We start from the raw sequence: 21,498 nt of genomic DNA on the forward strand, positions 1-21,498 counted from the left end.
CAGGGGACACGGGTTCATGCCCCGGTCCAGGAGGATCCCACGTGCCGCGGAGCGGCTGGGCCCATGAGCCATGGCCGCTGAGCCTGCGGGTCCGGAGCCTGCGCTCCACAAAGGGAGAGGCCACAACAGTGAGAGGCCCGCGTACCACAATAAAAGAAACCAATAGAAACCCCAGTTTATCAGAATTAAGAACAAGAATTAAGAATAGGACTTCCCTGGTGGCGCAGTGGTTGAGAGTCCGTCTGCCGATGCAGGGGACACGGTTTCGTGCCCCAGTCCGGGAAGATCCCACAAGACGCGGAGCAGCTGGGCCCGTGAGCCACGGCCGCTGAGCCTGCGCGTCCGGAGCCTGCGCTCCGCAACGGGAGAGGCCACGGCAGTGAGAGGCCGGCGCACCGCAAAAAAAAAAAAAAAAAAAAAAAAAAGAGTACAAAAATAAATTTGCCCTTACTACAAATAACAAAACCACCATCACTGACTATATTTAATTTTTAAATTAATGTTTTGTGACATAGTGGTTTAAAAATCTGATTCTACGTTAGGCTCAGTTAATATTGATAATTCGTTTGGCTGTTGGGAAAGACATGTCACAAAGTGCTATTATATAAAATAAACACTTAAGGTATGTTTTATTGCTCATGCTAGTGAATATGTCCTTTTTTTTTTTTTTTTTTAATGTTATGAACAACTTTATTCCTAAAAAGTCAGCACCTTAGATGAAAGACACATTCTGTGAAAACTCACTCAAGAAGAAATAGATAACATGAATAGCACTATATCTATTAAAGAAATTGAATTTGTGGTTAAACCCCTTCCCACAAGGAAATTCTAAGCCCAAATTGCTTTGCTGGTGAATTCTACCAAACATTTAAAGAAGAAATAACATACATCCTATCCAAACCCTTCCAGAATATTGAAGAGGAGGGAAACCTTCTAAACTTATTTTATGAGAACAGCATTACTAAAGTTGGTACAAGGAAAGAAAGCTACAGAACTGCCGCCAGCCGCGGCGGGTCCTCAAAGTGTAGCAACAATCGACGAGAGGGGGTAGGGAACTGAACGCACCAAGGTATGGGATCAGAAGGGCACAAGCAACTGATGGTTGCAAGGCAAGTTTAATAACAAAGCATAGCCATATATATCCCCCTAAAGCAGGGAATTTGCTTAGTCACCATCTTATCGGCATCAGCTGGTTAATTGGCTTCTCGGCTTAGTCACGCCTTATCGGCATCAGCTGGTTGATTGGCTTCTCAGCTTCTCCCTCAAAGGCACCAATTTCCCCTCCAGGGTTGCTTTTCCTAGCTTTAGGGAACAACCAGGGACTCCCAGTAACTGAGCAGGTCCCTGGAGCGATTTGGCTAAAGGCCATCTCCTTTTTTACGTTCATACCATAAAGTCCAGGATGCATACCAAGGAGAGTACAACCGGGCCCTGAGGCTTATGAGGGTCTTAATGGTGCCTTCCTCAGAGGGCAATGCTCGCCACATTTCCCCCTCTTTTATTTTTTAAAGCTTGATAATGCAATTTCAACCCATACACCTCCTGATGAAGAGCAGCGAGACGGCCAACAATAAAGCGTAATAAACAAGGTAAGGCAATTAACATCAACAATACACATGACCCCAAGGTAATCAATCCTGTGAGTCCATTTTGAAACCAATGCATTGGGTTTAACCATTGAAGCTGATCCAAGAGTCCTTGAATTAATTGTTGGGGCCCGTCTTCTTGTAGATGAGCTTCTTGAATTGCTTGTATTTCTGCATTAAGTTTTTGTATGTCGAAACTAATGTGTCCATCAGTCCATACACTTAAAAAGTGCATTTTTACTTTGTTCCAATCCCAGTCAGTTTTATTATAAGCGTGTTGAGTCACACAAATCCAAGTATATTTAGCATGGCAAATCAAACGCATTTTCAATTTTAAAGCCATAATTTGGTCTCCTAAACCTAAGAGAGCATTTTTTAACTCATCAACCTCAGTTTTTAGTTGAGTATCAATATGACTTTGTAATGCTAATGCAATACTGGTATTTTTAGACAATTGACTAACATAATGTGCTTGTTGTACAGTTTTACTTAATGCTAAACTGGTAGTAGTGGCTGTGGCTGTTAAAGCGGCTAAGGCTAATATGCTACATATTAATATTCCAATGAATCGTTTAGGTCTTTTTAAAGCTTCAGATAATTCTAGCCAAGCTTGCATGCTAGTGCTATGATACCATGGTTCAGAAATATTTACAGGCAGCATTACATAGGAAGGTTGTTTTAACATCATAACAGAAAAAGTTCCTTTCATAGGCAGAATGCAAGTACTAAAAATACAATTCTGACAAGTTATATTATATCCTAAGGAACCAGAAGTAAACTCAATCTGTAAATCTCCTATTAGCAAGGCATATGAGGGTGTAACACAATAACCGGTTGATAAGAATAAGACAATGCAAACTTCCCCAAATCCCAACGCTTATAAAAAACCAAACTATTATTAGTAACAGAAACTGAAGAAATTAAAATGGTACCATTATTATAATTTAAGATGCACCAGATTTGAGAATTCAAAAATCAGATTGGGGAAAATCAGAAGGAAAAAAGGAGGGAAACTTCAAACTTGTAACAGCTTTAACTACCTTTAAACTATGGCCGGCCAGTAAAGTCCCTTGTCCTCCTACATATACTTCAACACAAAGATAGTATCTTTGACTTTGCAGCTTCTATTAGAGCTCCACTTTCAGCTTTATGATTAGACCCATATTTGTTGCTGTAATTACCAGTCTCATTCTTTCCATTTTTGTTATTGTTGCCCTGTGAAATCATTTTTTCTAGAACAGCAAGAAGATGTAAAGCTTTCTCAGCTTGGTAGGTTAATATATACAGGTCTACGAGCAAAAAACACACTGCTTGGGCAAATTTTTCTTCAAAAGGTTCTATGAACTGATAAAGTTTTTCACCAATGGATACGGCTTCTGTATACTGTCGGACATGATACAGGATGACTGCTTGGTTGTAATACAACATACTGTTTTCAAGATCATCTAGTCCATCCATTTCTTCAACAGCCGAGTGTACCTGATTCTTCAATTGGTTAAGTGTCTGTCTTAAACTATCTGTTGTTATCTGGTTACTTTTGAAAAACTCAGCTACTGCCGTATTCAAAATTATTTTATAATCGTCGTTGTTTATATCTTGTAGGCAGGCAAGATGTTGCAGACAGACATCATAATTTCCAGCTGTAAAAGCCTGGAAAGCACTGGTGGACAACTCCTTCTCTTGATCAGTGATCTCTGGTCGCTTCTTGTCCCATATTTTTTTACTTCTGACTATTGCCCCGAGTTACTATCAACTTTACTATGTGGCCACACTTTCACCCTTAACTCCAGGGATTCACCTACCGAGATTCAGATGTCCCTCTTGTCAGGTTCCTGTTCGGGCGCCACTTGCCGCCAGCCGCGGCGGGTCCTCAAAGTGTAGCAACAATCGACGAGAGGGAGTAGGGAACTGAACGCACCAAGGTATGGGATCAGAAGGGCACAAGCAACTGATGGTTGCAAGGCCGAATATGTCCATCTTTTACATACTCTTGTTTTTTTTTCAATTTCCGTTCAGACTATCACTCTTTTTTTCTTGTATCTTGACCAATGAAGAGCTAGGATTTGCAGTAGAAATATCAACTATTTCATTTTCTTACTGCTTATTCGTGCATGCGCTATTTGAACTAAATTTTTAAGCATTTGTTTAGGCTTTGAGTGTTAGGTTAGGTTAAACTAGATAATATAATGGGCACATGCAGTTAACCCAGAACACACAGCTGTCAAATGTTAGTATGTGCTGAAAGCAAGGTCCTAGTGCGAGCCGTGTTCATTGCTCCGCTCTCCATCAGTGGCCTGCTCCCCACAGCTGGGATGAACATCGGATACTTGCATGAGAACTTTGAAGTCCTTAGTATGTAACCCAAAACTAAAAATTAAGAAAGATTAACTTTTATTATTTGTAAAGTAAAAAACTATATATAATCTTTCTATAGGCCAGTAGTTCATTATACATATCTCTGGGGAGCCCCCATCCCACTTTGGAGACTACTCCGCTAAACCGTTCACGCTAAAAGATGAAATCTGGTCAGAAATATTATATTAGTTTCAATACAAGCAAAAAACAAAAAGAAAAAAACCTCTTACTGGTTAGAAAAAACGATTTTGTTACCTCTTGAAAATTAACAGTATTTTAAGCAGTAGAGTAGCATTTGATTCAAAATCAATGTATTCTCTAAGCAAAAGCTATTCTCTTGAGCAAATGTTCTTTAAATCGTCAATCAGCCTACCTTTATCTTTTTTTTTTTTTTTATGGCATATATAAATGCAGTGTAATGGACTCCATAGGGTATCTGTTCATTCTGTGTTGAAAATTTAGTTCATGGACAACAAGGAGGGTTGAGAGTGCACTTCGGAGAAGGTAGGGGTGCTTAAAGACATCAAAGGAGAATTGCTTCTTGGTGACTAGATGGGGAAACGATGTAAGAGCTTAGATATTGTCAAGTTCTATTTTTCTTTTTCCAAAAAGTAGAGCCCATTATTTCTGTAAAAGATTTTAGTGATCATTATTATTAATCCAATTCTCCTCCGTTATAGGAGGCAAAAATGGACTAAGTGACTTGCCTGCTGCTAAACAGTTAGTGAGAGAATCAGGATCAGAACCCAGCTCACCTCATGGTTGCTCCACTTGCTGCATATTTTCTCACCGAAGAAGCATACCCGAGGGGGCTTTTGTAGAGCAATAACCTCGCAACCAAGGTGCAAAGCACTTGTGCAGCTTATTTACTGCCAATAATGTACCATATTAAGCAGATGAACAGAGCATTTCTTTGAGCAATCAAGCAATTAAAAAAGAGTTCTGTTTTATAAGGCACTCTTTCCTGATGTGCCTTCTGTTGTCCTGGAATTTTATCTGTAAGATATATTTCTGCTGAACTACTTCAAAAAAACTCCAGGTTTCCCTGACACATAACATCCTTATCATTGTCTTTCTTTCTTTTTTTTCTTAATTGAAGTATAGTTGATTTACAATATTACATCAGTTTCAGGTGTACAGCATAGTGATTCAGTATTTTTAGTTTATACTCCATTAAAAATTATTATCAGATAAGGGCCATAATTCCCTGTGCATTAAATATATCTTGGTTGCTTCTCTGTTTTATACATAGTAGTTTGTATTTCTTAATCCCATATTCTTAACATGTCTTTCTCTTCCCTCTCCTCACTGATAGGTTGTTTTCTATATCTGTAAGTCTGTTTCTGTTTTGCTACATATATTCGTTTGTATTATTTTTTAGATTCCATATATAGTGATATCATGCAGTATTTATGTTTCTTTGTCTGACTTATTTCACTAAGCATAATATTCTCTAGGTCCATCCACGGTGCTGTGAATGGCAGAATTTCATTCTTTTTTATGGCCGAGTAATATTCCATTGTGTGTGTGTGTGTGTGTGTGTGTGTGTGTGTGTGTGTGTGTGTATCAATCTTCTTTATCCATCTGATTGTTGATGGACACTTGGTTAGCTTCCATATCTTGGCTACTGTAAACAGTGCTTCTATGAACATTGGGTGCATGTATATTTTCTAATAAGGTTTTCATATTTTCTTGATATATACCCAGGAGTGGAATTGCTGTATCATATGGTAGTTCTATTTTTAGTTACTTGATGAAACTTGTACTGTTTCCATAGAGGCTGCACCAATTTACATTCCCACCAACAGTGTACAAGAGTTCCCTTTTCTCCACATCCTTACCAACATTTATTATTTGTAGACTTTTTAAAGATGGCCATTCTGACCGATGTGAGGTGGTACCTCACTGTTGTTTTGATTTGCATTTCTCTCATAACTAGCGATGTTGAACAGCTTTTCATGTGCCTGTCATGTATCTGTATGCCTTCTTCAGAAAAATATTCAGGTCTTCTGCCCATTTTTTGATTTTTATATTGAGTTGTATGAGCTGTTTATATATTTTGTATATTAATCCCTTGTTGGTCATATCATTAGCAAATATTTTCTCCCATTCAGTAGGTTTTTTTTTTTCCCAATGGTTTCCTTTGCTATGCAAAACCTTTTAAGTTGAAATAGGTCCCATTAGTTTATTTTTGCTTTTATTCTTCTGCTTTAGGAGACAAATCCAAAAAAATATTGCTGTGATTTATGTCAAGGAGTGTTCTGCCTATGTTCTCTTCTAGGCGTTTTATATTTTCAGGTCTTACATTTAGTTTTTTAATCCATTTTGAGTTTATTTTTCTATATGGTGTGAGAAAATGTTCTAATCTCATCATTTTACATATAGCTGTCCAGTTTTTCCCAGGACTACATGTTAAAGAGACTGTCTTATCTCCATTGTATATTCTTGCCTCCTTTGTTGTAGATTAATTGACCATAAGTGAGTGGGTTTATTTCTGGACTCTCTATTCTGTTCCATTGATCTATGTGTCTGTTTTGGTGCCAGTACTATGCTTTGTACTGTACTGATTACTGTAGCTTAGTAGTGTAGTCTGAAGTCTGGGAGGGTGATACCTGCCGCTTTGTTCTTTTTTTTCAAGATTGCTGTGGCAATTCTGGGTGTTTTGTAGTTCCATATAAATTTTAGGATTATTTATCCTAGTTCTGCGAAAAAGTCGTGGGTATTTTGATAGGAATTGTATTAAATCTGTAGATTGCTTTGGGTAGTATGACCATTTTAATAATATTGATTATTCTAATCCAAGAGCATGGGATATCTTTCCATTTCTTCATATCCTCTTCAATTTCCTTCATCGATGTTTTATAGTTTGCAAAGTATAGGTCTCTCACTTTCTTGGTTAAGTTTATTCCTAGGTACTTTATTATTTTAGATAAAATTTTAAATGGGTTTTTTTTTTTTTTACTTTCTCTTTTTTTATTTTTTCAGGGGTTTTCCCTTCTTCTTTCAATTGAGAGTAGTTCCTCTGCTTCTATGAATTTAGGTGCAACAGTCATCTCTTGTGGTCTTGAAGTGGTGATGTTATGTGGGAGCATCCCTATACAGGTTGCATGGGCCTGGTGCCTTTAGTGCGAGGGCTGGCTTTGATATAGATGCAAGTCCCCTGCAGACGGAGATCTGATGTGCTGCCTCTGTAGGCTCCCATGTGTCCACTCAGACACAGCCTCAGGTGCAAGTCCCCTTTGTTCCTCACAGCCAGTCACTGCCCCCAGCCTCTGCCAGCCCCACCCTGCTGTGGAACCACTCAGCAGGGCAGACGGGGCCCACATGGACTCTTGGAGTGTATCGGGAGGTGAGCTGTGGTGGAGTGGCTGCCAGCAGAGATCTGGGCTGCTTCTTGGGGCACTGCTTGAGTAAGCACCACCAATGGCTATCACTACCCCACCCAGACTCCTCCCCAGGACCAGGTCGCCTTTGTGTCCCATGTCTTTTCCCTGGTCATGGCCACCCCAGATGCAGTGCCATGTTGCAATGTGGAGTGATCGGGCAGGAAAATTTGCTCAGCTTGGACTGGGGCTCTCAGGGAGGCAGTTGCAAGAAACTGGCAGCCACTAGATTTCCAGGGCGAAACCTAGCACCTGGGGCATAGGAGGCGCTCAATAAGTATTTGAGGAATAAATGAATGAATGAATTTAATAGAGCAAAGATATACTGATGGTGTCTAAGAGAGAAAAAGTATGAAGAAGTAGACATTTTGGAAAATTCAGCTGATCATTTCATGTGGAATGAATGAGAAGAGAAATCAGACTCTTAAAGGTGAGAGAGAGAGAGAGAAGCAAATCTGGGGTAACAAAAGCAAAGTAATGACCTTGGGATAGGACACACTCTAGAAAGTGGTATCTAGTTACTCTCTTTGCCCATGTTATTCCCATAGACTGCACTAATGGCAGCAGGAAAAACGTATGTGGGAGGGTGTAGAGGAACAGTGAAAGCTGGTGCAGTTATTGTAACTTCATTTTAGGTTGATTGTGACATAAATATATGCCCACCTGTGGTTAAGGACCCCACGATGCCATTGCTTTGCATGCATGGCAGGTCTGATTGTGCTAGAGCCCCAGCATCCTCGTGACAGTCCAAAGCAAGGTCCTGTCCCCTGGTGTAGGAGGACATGCTATCAGAAAGGCTGAATTTGTACTCGAAGGACATAACGGTGTAATTACCTCACAGAAAGGGAAGGGCTCCCATCATTCGATTTTGCAGAGACTATGCAGGACGTTAGGGTTACTTGAACTTGGAGAGCACTTACCACCTGATTCTGCCTCAGATAATGCCAATATCCTAGCGTCTCAAAACCAGGGCTGGCTCCCTGACACTGAGCAGTTCAGGGAAATGCTGGTCACCCTGAGAGCAAAAGTATAATTCCTTAAAAGGGATATTGACTTTCATTGCAATCCTCCCTCAAGAGCAGGATGAGAGGGGCACTATAGTAGAAAGAGAATTAAAAGATACTTATTCAGTGTGTCTTAATTACAAATCTAAAGCTAAAACATCAAAACCATGGGAATCAGGAGAGACTAGACTGTCACATCAGGGATTGATATGATTGGGAGATGTAAAGAGAATTGGAGATAAAAAAGAACTAATACTTGTGAACCACCCTCCATGAGCCAGATGCTGTCCTTGAAAATGCACATACCGTATCTTATCATGAATTCTTATAAAACTTGAGAAATAAGCATTACTTTTCCTTTCAATAAGGATGAAGAAACCCAGAGAGGTTAAGACACTCACCCAAGGTCACATGGTTTCTTCTAGCAGAGCAGGGACCAAATCAGGGTATTACAGACTTCGTCTCAAGTTCTTTCTGGGACACTGCACAATGAATCAGTAAAACAAATAAATAAATTGTCCTACTTATTTTTTTGCAGGAAATTACTCTAGTAAAATAAGCAAATAAACTAATAAATAAAATGACTCATAAGAGTCTTAGTTATAGGTGAGCTCCCTACCAGCACGTATATTCCAAGCAAAGGATCAACCTACCTTGATGATGTTGACATAATCTATGACAACACCGCAGCATAGTTTGTTCTGGTTCCACAGGGAGAGGCAGGGGTGAGGAGTAACTGAGTGAAGGAGAGAGGGGATGGAACTAGGCACCTGGCCCTTCCTTCTGGCTAAGATACCTGGTAGGTTCATTACCTCATGCTTAGAGCAGTAAGTGCCATTTGTTAGGGAGGGGAGTGGGGGCGGTTCCTATATTTTCCATTCTCAGAGAGATCCCCTAGAAGTTTACTTCCAAAATTTGAAAGTGATTTTTTGTCTATTTCAATGTCTAAGCTTTTTTTAACTATCATGATTATACAACAATAAAAAATGAATAAACTACAGTCTCTCCTGTATTAAATGCTCTCATGTTTTTAATACCTGCAGAAGAAACACGAGTCAAAGATTCAAGGCAAAGGGTGTAAGAACTAGTGCTAATTCACTTATGTTCATAGAGAAAGGAACGAAACAAATACACGGTTTTCTTTTATAAATGCTCATAGTTTCGCTTACCACAAAACTCAGTCACCTTTTTTTTAAGTTAATCAATTGTGCAATTAATCTTTGAATTGATGAGACTATCAGGCAGACCCAATCAATTACTTAGTGATCTACCCTCATTTTCTTCTCCACTTCTGTTTATGAATTATACCTAGGGCGCTGCAAGATGTGTGAGGTCTGGGTCCAGAAGGCAGGCAAGGTGGAGAAGGTTAAGTGAGCTGACACCCACTCCTCCAAGGCCTATCTAAGAACCACTGGGAGGCCAGAATCTGTGAAGTCTTACCTTCTGCTACAGAGGCTGAAGTCAGCCTTTCTATGTGTCTAAATGGGAGATACATTGTTGTGAACAGACATGGTGATTTAGCATAGTTTCTATTGGATTTGGGCAAAAAAAAAATACCCTTCACTACTGAAAAAGGAATGCAAAATTTGAAAATGAAGCTTATACAACCTCGTTATGGCCCAAGAGCAGTCTTTTGAAGGGTTGTCTTTCTAACAGCGGAAGCTGATTTTATATTCCTAATGAGGCATGGGAGACAAAATCTGCTCTTGAAACGGTTTCAACTCTCTTCAGTGTTCTCTATTTAATTAGAATTACTCCCTATACTAATCTCCCCAGCTAGCAATCTAATAGCCATTAGCAGAATTTATTTACTGTTTAAATTGCTACTTAAAGTTTAGGCTTGGTTCCAAGGATTTAGGCAGGTAACTGAGAGGGTTTGGCCTTTTAAGTCAAATCCCTGCCTCATCTCTCCCTTCTATGTATGTATAAGACCTTTGCTTGTAAAAAAATAAACTCAGAGTCTTAGGAAAGGAGGCTTTTTTGGGAGGAGAGGGGTCTGGAGAGGGATGATGGGATAGCAGATAATTATATGTATCTGAATGCACCTGCAAATCTGTTGAACTTGGGAAAAGTTTAAGTAAATTCTTTTTTTTTTTTTCCTTTGGTAAGTGCATTTGCAGATGTGAATCCTAGAGTTTAATGGTATATGAGACAGACAACAGATTAAAACAATAAATAATAAATAAAACAATAATAAATTAAATAAATTTAAAACAATTAAATAAATTAACAATAAATTAAAGCAATAAATAAGAATGGATCAGCCACACTCAGTAAGTCAGCATCATTTCATTTTCTATAGGGAAGAAAAGAAAGCTACAATAGTAACCAACCCAGAATTTGGAAGGTTCCCAATTATGACTCCAGTACAGTCCTTGGGCAACCTTTATTTATCAGTTCAATCAAATTCAAATAGAATATGAAATTTAGTGTTTCAGTTTTTAAATTCATAACTCTTTCTATTTTTAGATTAGTATGATTAGAGTATTATAAAATAATTGCATTTTATAGTTATTAGGAAAATCAATTAAAATAAAATGGTATGTTTCCTAATAATAACTGACTAGAGAATTGAATGGCAAATTTTGAGTAAACTATTACATAAATTGTTCTTAAATTCAAGGTCCATGAGGGAACTCTTGTTATTCAACTACTTTCTCAATTCTGATTTATTAAAATGCAACACAGTAGAGGATAGAAAATATACTTTCATGGCTTTCTCTTTAGATATGTTTTCAAATTAAGTACTTTTCATATAAAAAATATGAAGGTCTGTGTATTCTTTCATTATCTTATAGGATTAGAATTGCTGAGAAGTACTGGATGAGATTATTAATCCCTGATTTGAAGGAATAGTAACAATGGCAATGATAATTACAACAATAAATATTGAGTTAGACCTCATGTAAGAAGATAGTCTGGAATAGCCTCATTTTAAATAATAATTTGTTGCCCATGTATGAAGACGCCAGAATGAAAAATGTCATCAATGCAGAATGCATTTAAGAGCTGTTTCTCGGCAAGCATTAATAGAAAGATTCAACTATGATATGATCAACACATGGGACTTGGAATCAAAAGTCTGGGCTTGAAGATATTTTTACTTGCTTCCTATATGATTTGGAGCAATCCTCTCATCTACAGAAACTCCAGTGTCCTGTTATGTAAAATAGAAATATTAATTTCTGTCCTTACAAGCATCCCAGGGCCACCATCAAAAGTCAACATGAGATTCTGTATGTGAAAGCAACCGTAGGGTACTGTAATACATTACTATGATTTGCACAGATGTGGCCCCAATTTGCATATTAAAAACTAGGGGGTAAAAACAGAGACAGGGTACATTTGGTACATAATGATATTTAGTCTAAAATGGTCTTATTTCTATTCTGCTTCACCCTATGAAGAAAGTGAAGTGGCTGCCTAACAATCAAAGCTGCCATTTATCAAGTACTTTGTTTATTGCCATGTAATCATGCCACAAATATTGCAAATCCAAAGGACTTGCCAGATACTGGGGATAAAATATCCTTCGCAGGTCAAGGAGTATACAAACCAACTTAAAGAAGACTGTGAAGATACATTATAGTTTTAATCACAAAACAGTTCACAAAAGAATAGTTTAAAATCTCTCTTTTTTATGTGAGTAAACTGATGCTCAGAGATGTTAAGTAACCACCCTAAGGCCAGTCAGTCAGCAAGTGATGGCACCAACATGAGATGCCTTCTATCAATTTCTAAAGTAAGTGATTTGGACTGCTTATGTTTGTATGGCATCAAAATAATTTTTTTTTTAAAATTAATTTATTTATTTATTATTTTTTTGGCTGTGTTGGGTCTTTGTTTCTGTGAAAGGACTTTCTCTAGCTGCGGCAAGCGGGGTCCACTCTTCATCGCGGTGCGCGGGCCTCTCACTATCGCGGCCTCTCTTGTTGCGGAGCACAGGCTCCAGACGCGCAGGCTCTGTAGTTGTGGCTCACGGGTCTAGTTGCTCCGTGGCATGTGGGATCTTCCCAGACCAGGTCTCGAACCCGTTTCTCCTGCATTGGCAGGCAGATTCTCAACCACAGCGCCACCAGGGAAGCCCCAAAATAAATTTTTTGGTGCTTCCTTAGAGACCCATTGAAGCTCTAATAGGTAGTTTAGACATTAAATTGTCCTCCTATAAAGTTATTTACACACACAGTGATATTTTAAATATATCCTTTTTCAGAAGAGAAATATATTCTTTATTATTTAATACGAGAGGCTTAGTGTCCTATTTTTTAAAGTCCCATTCTTTTGTCACCATGTAGTGAATTTTTGATGTACTGATGAAGGCCTATAGGCAAAGCAAGTCAGACATAACTATTCTGATTAAGAATCTAGTGTTTCCCTAGCTCCTTGTTGCTTGTGATAATTTTATGTGTCAACTTGACTGGGCCATGGTACCTGGATATTTGGTCAAACATTATTCTGGGTATTTCTGTAAGGGTGTTTTTTGGGATGAGATTAACATTTAAATCGGTGGATTTTGAGTAAAGTAGATTGCGCTCCATAACGTGGGTGAGTCTCATCCAATCAGTTGAAGGCTTTAATAGAACCAAGACTGACCTCCTCCAAGAAAGGAATTCTACCAGCAGATGCCTTTGGACCTGAACTGCAATACTGGCTCTTACCTAGGTCTCCAGCCTGCAGTCCATCCTGCAGATTTTGGACGTTTCAGCCTCCATAACCACCTGAGTAAATTCCTTAAAATAAGTCTCTTTTTCTGCGTGCAAGCACACATGCGCACTCGCATACCCTATTGGTTCTATTTCTCTGGAGAACCCTGACTAACACTGCTGGAGAGTGATCAGCAGACCCGGAGGGAATTTGTTAGAAATGCAGGATCTCAGACCCCTCCCTCAAGCTATTGTTCAGAATCTGCATCTTAACAGGATCCCCAGGTGTTTCATGCACACAGTTAAGTTAAAGGAGTCCTACCCAGGATGATCAGAAATTCAAGATTTTTTTTCTCTTTTTCTTTGTAAGTGTATTTCTGCTAGATTGTTGCCTGTCTTCGGGGCTTTTGAGGGTCTTTTTATTTCAGGCTAGTTGAAGGCTCTGGGGCGGTGAGGGATAAGTGAGGGAAATTTTTGCTGGTTCTAGTCGACTACTGCAAAAGTTCAAAAAATGTGATAAAACTCTCTCCAGTTCTGTGATCTAATTCATTGCCACTAGGAAAGCTAGTCCATATTTCTGTTTGGACTGATGGAGTAAATGCAGAGGCTCCGAAAAAAATCTCAAAGGGTCATGTGTATCTAAGATAAGAGATATATACATTTAAAATCATAATAGACTCATCTCAGTAATGGTTGGATTGTGGTTAGTAAAAACCCACTCATCTGAATGACATTCAGAGAGCATCTACTTTGTGCCAGGCATAGTGATAAGTGCTGGAGACAGAAAGATTTCATTCCAGTCTTTAAAAACCTTACACTCAGTTCAGAAGCATAGGTATGTAAGTAAGTTAGAGTAGTAGCAAGTTACAGCTGCCCTCTGACAAATGGCTATGCAAGGCAGAAGAGGCAAGTTTTTCTTTAACTAAATTCTTTCTCTTCTTATTCATTCCATATGAAATGATCAGCCGAATTTCCCCAAATGGCTACTTCTTCATATCTTCTCTTTCTTAGACACCATCAGTATATCTGAAGTCTATTAAATTAATCCATTCATTTATTCCTCAAATATTTATTGAGCATCTCCTATGCACCAGGTATGGGACTTGGCCCTGGAAATCCAGCTGTAAACGAAATAAAAAAGGACTAACAGAGAGAAAAATTAAATAATCACACAGATGATTATGTAGCTACATTGATAATACAGACTATGAAAGAAAAAGACTGAATAATATGAGAGAGAATCACCAGGGGACATTATCTAGACTAGGGGTGAGAAGGAGCTTGCTTCCCTGGGGGGTGACATTTTCACTGAATCTTAAAGGAAGAGTAAGAATTTCTCAGATGAACGGATGTGGAATGAGGGCTAAGGAAGACGATTCCATGTAGAGGCAATAGTATTTGCGAAGGATGTGTGGAGGGAAGGAAGGAAACTGACGTCAGAAAAAGAGAGAAGGCGGACCCTTGGGGTTAGGGTGGAAAGGGACAGAAGCATAGGCATTGGAGTGGGGAGGGACCAGATCATTCAGGATCCCGAAAGAATTGGAATTCTGTTCCAAGAGCAAAAGGAAGTCATCAAATCTGTTTAAAAAGGGATCAAAATGTTTATAATACACTTTGGAAGGATTATGCTTACTGTTAACTGGAAAATGTTATTGAATGGCCAAAAATGGATTTGGGGACATGTTCGGAATAAATCCAGGTTCTTTAGTTTAACATTCCGATTCCTCAGAGTTGGGGCCAAATCTGTCTTTCCAGTCTTCGTTTTCACTTCTCCCTTACATAAACATGTATTTCAGCCAGACTGGTCTATTCACTCTACCCTGAATGAAACTTTGCTCAATCCTGGTTTTTGGCTTTCCAGAACACCTCCTCACTACCTATTTTTCAACAGCCAGGCAAAAGTTTATCTGTCCTCCGTACCCTGGTTGAGCATTGCCAATTTCTCTAAAAGTCCCAAATGACGACCCTGTTTCTGAAAATTCAAGACGCCACAGATTGTAAGAGACACCAGTATTTCTGAACCATGAAGAAAATGAAAGTACTGTTGATAAATTCATAACAAAATCTTAACGTCAGCCTGTTGAGTTACATAAATTGGTCATGCCATCTTAGCATGGCTTTGAAATTTATCTCATCTACTCATTGACTTGTGGGACTCTCTGTTTCTTATGTCCTATAGGCATTTATTTGTTTCTTGCAAGAAAAATCAGATTGGAATCATTTCTCAAATAGCATTTTTTTCCTTAGTATTAAATTTAAGCCCAATAACACAATATTTAATAGCTTTGTTTTTGGGGCACATGATAACTTTTCATTTCCATGCTGTTTCATGCAGACATTTTAAACACAATTAAACTTAAAATGTGTAGAACTAACAATGCATATTAACTACGTAGAAGTGGATGAATAGCTACAGTCAAGTTCAACCACTGCAAACAATGACAGGTATGTCATGACTGCTGCCTAGCCAATGGCAAGTGTAAAACACGCTTGATGGTAAGATGCTCTTAATTTCAGAAATGCATAAACAAGAATAAAAATGTTCATCTTAGAATTGAAGAACTATATCTATACCAATCAATTAATTTTAGATTTTGCCATGTATTATTATTCATCCTTTCTTTCTTAGACTCCTTCAGTATACCTTTACTTTCAACTGAATTCATTCATCTATTCATTCATTCATCAAATTCTCATTGAGTACCTCCTACATGCCAGTACTGGGCTCTGCTCAAATGGACAACTACCATTAACCTCCACCTCCCCTCACCAAAAAAGCAAAAACGAAACCAAAAACAAACCTAAATTTGTAACACTGTGACAAATCCAACTGGGAAGTTATCAATGTAAAGCTGTAGTACTTGGGACTATGCATGAATTCCTAAATTTCCTCTTTCTGGTAGTGTTCTCAAAGTACATTAACATAGGATGAAATGAATATAGCTATTTGTTTTAGTAGAAATATTGCAAAAACCTATATGTGCACACAAACACACAGACGCATGCATATATAGATGCACGCAGTCTCTCTGGAGAAATTGTAGTAAAATGAACACATAACTATATTATTAACAATGTCCGTTTAACAGTGTTTTGTTAACAGATACTTTATTTAAAGGGTAGTATCTCATTTAATTGTCAGACTAGTTTTGAAGTATGTATTATTACCCCCTATTTGTAGGAAGAAACTAAGAAGTTAACCATAGAGAGGTATGTAACTTGCCCACAAAGATGCATGTCCTATGATTCTATAGCCAATGTTCCTCATATTAAACCACATAAATTTGACACTTTTAATATCTTAGAAGTAGTTAATATCTAGCAATAAGAGTTTTACATACTTCCTTTTCAGACTTCCATCTTAGTTATGGATAGTCTGATTTGGAGTTATTTGTTATATGAAAATTTTCATTGCTTTACAAAGGGATTTACCTGTGTCTTTTTTTCAACAGAAGTTTATTTTTAAAGTATGCTTCAGTGTGTCAACTACTTAGGTAAGTGGGAAGAAAGTAGCACCTATCAAGAAGCAAAAATCAGTTTAGAAAGAAAAAAGGGTTTCTGAACAAACCTTCAATTTTAACAACCCAACTTTTTTTTTAACTAGAGTATTATTTACAATGATTTGGACTTTTACCTTTTCTCCAAGAACTTCAAAATAGCTTAATATGAAAGATAGTATACATACCACAAATTGATTAAAACTAGAGTAAAGCTGATAATTTCACTTACAGAATCATCCTGGAGTAGGGGTTTCTCATTTGGTGTGGTTTTTTTCAGCTGCCAAAGGGATTTTGTTAATTTTATGGCACAATTGACTAAGTTTTGCTACTTGAAACAAATTTATGTCCATTAAGAAATGTCAGAAACACATCAATAAATTCTAAAGATGCATGTCTCTTGAGTGCATATATATATATACATATACACACACACGGATTTATTAGAACTCAATTTTCAGAAACTAAAATCTCATAAATCTCTTATAAAGAAACACTTATTTGAAATATATCAGTCCTTCGGCATCATGTCAATTGTGTTTTCTTCTTTCACAGTCAAGAATAGAATTCTTTCTCTTTTACACCTGGCTGTCTGTGGGCTCCTACCCACTACCTCAGTTTAAGAGAATCACTCAAGTTGTTTTGCAGACATCATCCTCTCTGGGAAGCTTTCCTAATCCCACGTACTACACCCAAGATAGAGTTAATCATTTCCTCTTTATGTGTATTTTAAGTCTGTAATCACATGTATTATACTCTATAGTAAATATTTGGTTTTCCTACAAACAGGTTCTAAGAGGGCGGGAGATACTGTCTTTAGTCTTCAGCATTTAACACTGTGCCTGAGGGAAGAAGAAGGAGAAGGAGAGGGAGAAGAAGGATAAAGAAAAGGAGAGGAAGGAGGAGGAGAAGAAAAATCACCCAAATACAAAATAATAGTAAATATTTTTTTTTACTACTTATTTTGTACCCATCACAAGGGTTAATATTTCACACATACCTCTTCAATCTTCACAACTTTTGGGTCAAGAATTATTATCTCTCAGATGAAGACATCAGGCTTAGAGATGTTAAGTAACTTGCATGTGGCTACACAGCTAACAGGTAACAGACAAGGGAATCTGCACAGTGCTTGTCTCCAGAGCACATGAACTTCAAGCACTACAGAAAAGTAGATGTGTGGACATATATAGATACTTAAAAATGTAGGGTGTTTTCCATTTGAAGAATTTCAGAGGTTTAGCACTCAGATCTGAAATTCTACAATTATGGTCACAGCAATCCCCCCAGGGGTTTGACCTCTCCCTCCCTCACACAGCTGATGGCTGCCCTTGCCCTGTCTCAGAAGGATATATTACCTTCTCCCCACTACTCTCCTAGCTTCCTCTTAGCAGGGTTTCTCAAACTCAGCGTTGTTGGCATTTGGGGCTGAATAATTATTTGTTGTTGGGAATGCTGGCCAGTGGAGGATGTTTAGCAATTTGTGTCTACCTGCAAATGCCAATAACTCCTCCTTTCCACCCCCAGTAGTGAAACCCAGAAATGTCTCCAGACCTTGGCAAATGTCCCCTTGGGGGATCAAACTGCCCAGGGCAGGAAGTGGGTCATGCTACCAATCATTTCCTATGACTAAAACCCTAAGTCCTAGATTATTAGCTTCCAAAAGGCTGTAGGCATCATTCTTATTTTGCTAGTCCACAATCACAGATCTAATGCTTTTTCCCCCACTTACTGTAGCATCTCTTACACTGAAGATACACCATAAATATGACATCAGTGACAAGAAATTGCACTCTGAACCTGTAGTTTTTATTGTTCCCGTGGCAGGGCAAAGGCTCAGAAGACACACTGTTGGGTTCGTATCTTGTGATACGATGATTAGGATCAGATGATTAGATTCAGATCGATGATTATTAGAATCAGATCAATAGTCTGTAAAAGAACCACTGCCAAAGCTTAAGCTCAAAGGTACAATAGAGTGTTAATGAATGTTTGGAATGAAACCAAATTAGGCTGTATCCTAATTGTGTGACATCCAGACCTGAATGCGAATGTTGATCGTGTGATCACTGGTCCTGGAGTCAGTTCCTCATTAGCAGAGAGACGGGTCAAAGACAAACATCTCTCGACACATCCTAGCTATTAGTTTGCCAACATAACAGCGACTAAATGTTGGTCCCAAGGCTCTGTATGTGCTGCTGTTCGATGCATGCTGGGCTGCTTGGTCACTAGGCTTTATAATGTTCACAGTGACCCTCAGATATGCATCCCTGAATGCAGTTCCAAACTTATAAAGATGACCTTGTAACAGGAATCTCAGGAACAACTTCTGCTACTACTAGCAGCAGATATATATATATTTTAAACATCTTTATTGGAGTATAACTGCTTCACAATGGTGCGTTAGTTTCTGCTTTATAACAAAGTGAATCAGCCATACACACACACATGTCCCCATATCTCTTCCCTCTTGCATCTCCCTCCCTCCCACCCTCCCTATCCCACCCCTCTAGGTGGTCACAAAGCACAGAGCTGATCTCCCTGCGCTCTGTGGCTGCTTCCCTCTAGCTATCTATCTTACATTTGGTAGCATATATATATCCATGCCACTCTCACTTCGTCACAGCTTACCCTTCCCCCTCCCCATATTAGGGCTACTTTGTGCCTACTTTGGAGCAGGAAAGCTGGGTCTAGGAAGGATGCACTTGAGACTATTAAGAACTTGGAGAAATGAGAGGCGATACAAATATGATATTTACCAGAAACTGCTTGACTGTGAGCCCTATTGATGCAAGTCAGTAAACCAGATGTTATCCGGAGCACAAAACCATTTCAAAAATGGAAGTTGTGTTACTGTAGTTGCCAGAGGTGGTCATCTGGGCTTTGCGAGCCGCGTGGACCTGGGAAGTCAGGTCCCAGGCATTGTTTTTTGGCAAGGGCGGAATTGCTCCAAAGCTCAACTACTTTCTTTCATGCTATCATGAATGCGTTTTTTTCTGTTTCATTATCCCCAATTCGTTCTTCACAAGTATTCATTTTTCTAGGTACAGAAGCAAGCTAAAATTATGGGTTATGGGCTTCCCTGGTGGCGCAGTGGTTGAGAGTCCGCCTGCCGATGTAGGGGACATGGGTTCGTGCCCCGGTCCGGGAGGATCCCACATGCCGCGGAGCGGCTGGGCCCGTGAGCCATGGCCGCTGAGCCTGTGTATCCGGAGCCTGTGCTCCGCAACGGGAGAGGCCACAACAGTGAGAGGCCCGCGTACCGAGGAAAAAAAAAAAATTATGGGTTAGTGACAAGAGGGAAACTCTAGTAAAAACTGGAAAAACAAAAATAAACAGATCTTTCCAACTTATGTCTTAGTTATATATTTTTTATTTTTTTATATATATATATTTTTTGCGGTACGCGGGCCTCTCTGTGTTGTGGCCTCTCCCGTTGCGGAGCACAGGCTCCGGACGCGCAGGCTCAGCGGCCATGGCTCACGGGCCCAGCCGCTCCGCGGCATGTGGGATCTTCCCGGACCGGGGCACGAACCCGTGTCCCCTGCATCGGCAGGCGGACTCTCAACCACTGCGCCACCAGGGAAGCCCCAAAATGTATTTTTTAATCCACATTTTTTAGGGAAAAGTTTTAATTAATCATGAATCATAAAATTAAGAATAAATACAGCAAATTATAGGTGTCCAAATATTAAATATCTCTACATTTCATTTATTTAAAATATTTTTTTTGGCCACACCTCATGCTTGTGGGATCTTAGTTCCCCAACCAGGGATTGAACCACCAGCCCTCTGCAGTGAGAGCTTGGAGTCCTAATCACTGGACCAGCAGGGATTCCCCTCTACATTTCATTTAGAATTTAATATATACGCATGTTGAACAGTTTTATTTAATGAGTAGTGGGAATTCTGTTGCCTCTGCCTCAGCAAAAAACTCTGTGCCTATTTAAATATCTGTAACCATTGCAAAGCCTTGGAGATCAAACCCACCGTGAATGCATCAGAACTTTACTCATTTTCTGTCTCTCATAGCACCTTGCTTGTGCCTTTGCTGTGGAACGTTCTGGCTTGCATGAGTCACTAACCCTTTCCTTTTGTACTTCAGCCACTAGCCCTGTGATGGGTAAGGAGTAGGCATTCAAAAAAAAAAAATGTGTTCAATTGAAATGCCTAATTTTGGGGACCCAAATTCCATTCCGGGGATGGCGAGTGTGGTCCTTGTATTAAGCCAAATTTTTAGTGTCTTCTCTGTGCATTAGAACTGTTTTGAGAAATTAACTCCTTCAAGGTATGCTGAAGCCTTACATGCCCCACCTAGCCAAGCCAGAGGCCAAGGCAACAAACAGGCTTCGTTCTAATCTCCTTTAATAGTTTATTAAAACAATATTAGTTGCCAAGTTAAGACTGGCTTTTAAAAATTCTTTAGGTCAATCAAAATGCAGTTTTATATAAAAATGTGAAACATTTGGTAAAGGTTTAAGTGCTAATCTTTTTTTATTTGCTCTATTTCTATATATTTTTACATTCTCTCTCTCTATAGAATATGTGTATTATATTCTATGTAACATATATTCTAGATATATTTCTCTTTTTTCGACTACAAATTAAATGAATATCTTAAATTTAATTTTGACCAGAGGTACACTATCATTAGTGGAATTCACATTTTGTCTATCATTATTCGAATGGTTGTCTCTCATGATGTAAGGAAGGTAGTGGTATGATATCCAAATAAAATGCAACTATACGATACAGTCTGACAGTTTTATCCTCCCATGAATGGCCAAACCAGTGGTTAAATATTCCAGATGTAAAGCTTCACTCTGAGGATCAGTTCAGCCGAATCAGACAGGCCTGATTTTAAAATTCTGCTCTAGTCTTTAATCAGTGGAGACTCACCCTTGGTATCTTGCAGAGAAATGAGGCAAGGGCCTAATTAAAGTAGAAATTAACATAACTTGTATCTTAATGAATATTGAAAACCAAAGAATGGATACTGATATAGTATTGATGTAACTAGTTAATGCCTA

Source organism: Kogia breviceps, chromosome 16 (assembly GCF_026419965.1).
Source record: "Kogia breviceps isolate mKogBre1 chromosome 16, mKogBre1 haplotype 1, whole genome shotgun sequence".
Classification (NCBI taxonomy): Eukaryota; Metazoa; Chordata; class Mammalia; order Artiodactyla; family Physeteridae; genus Kogia; species Kogia breviceps.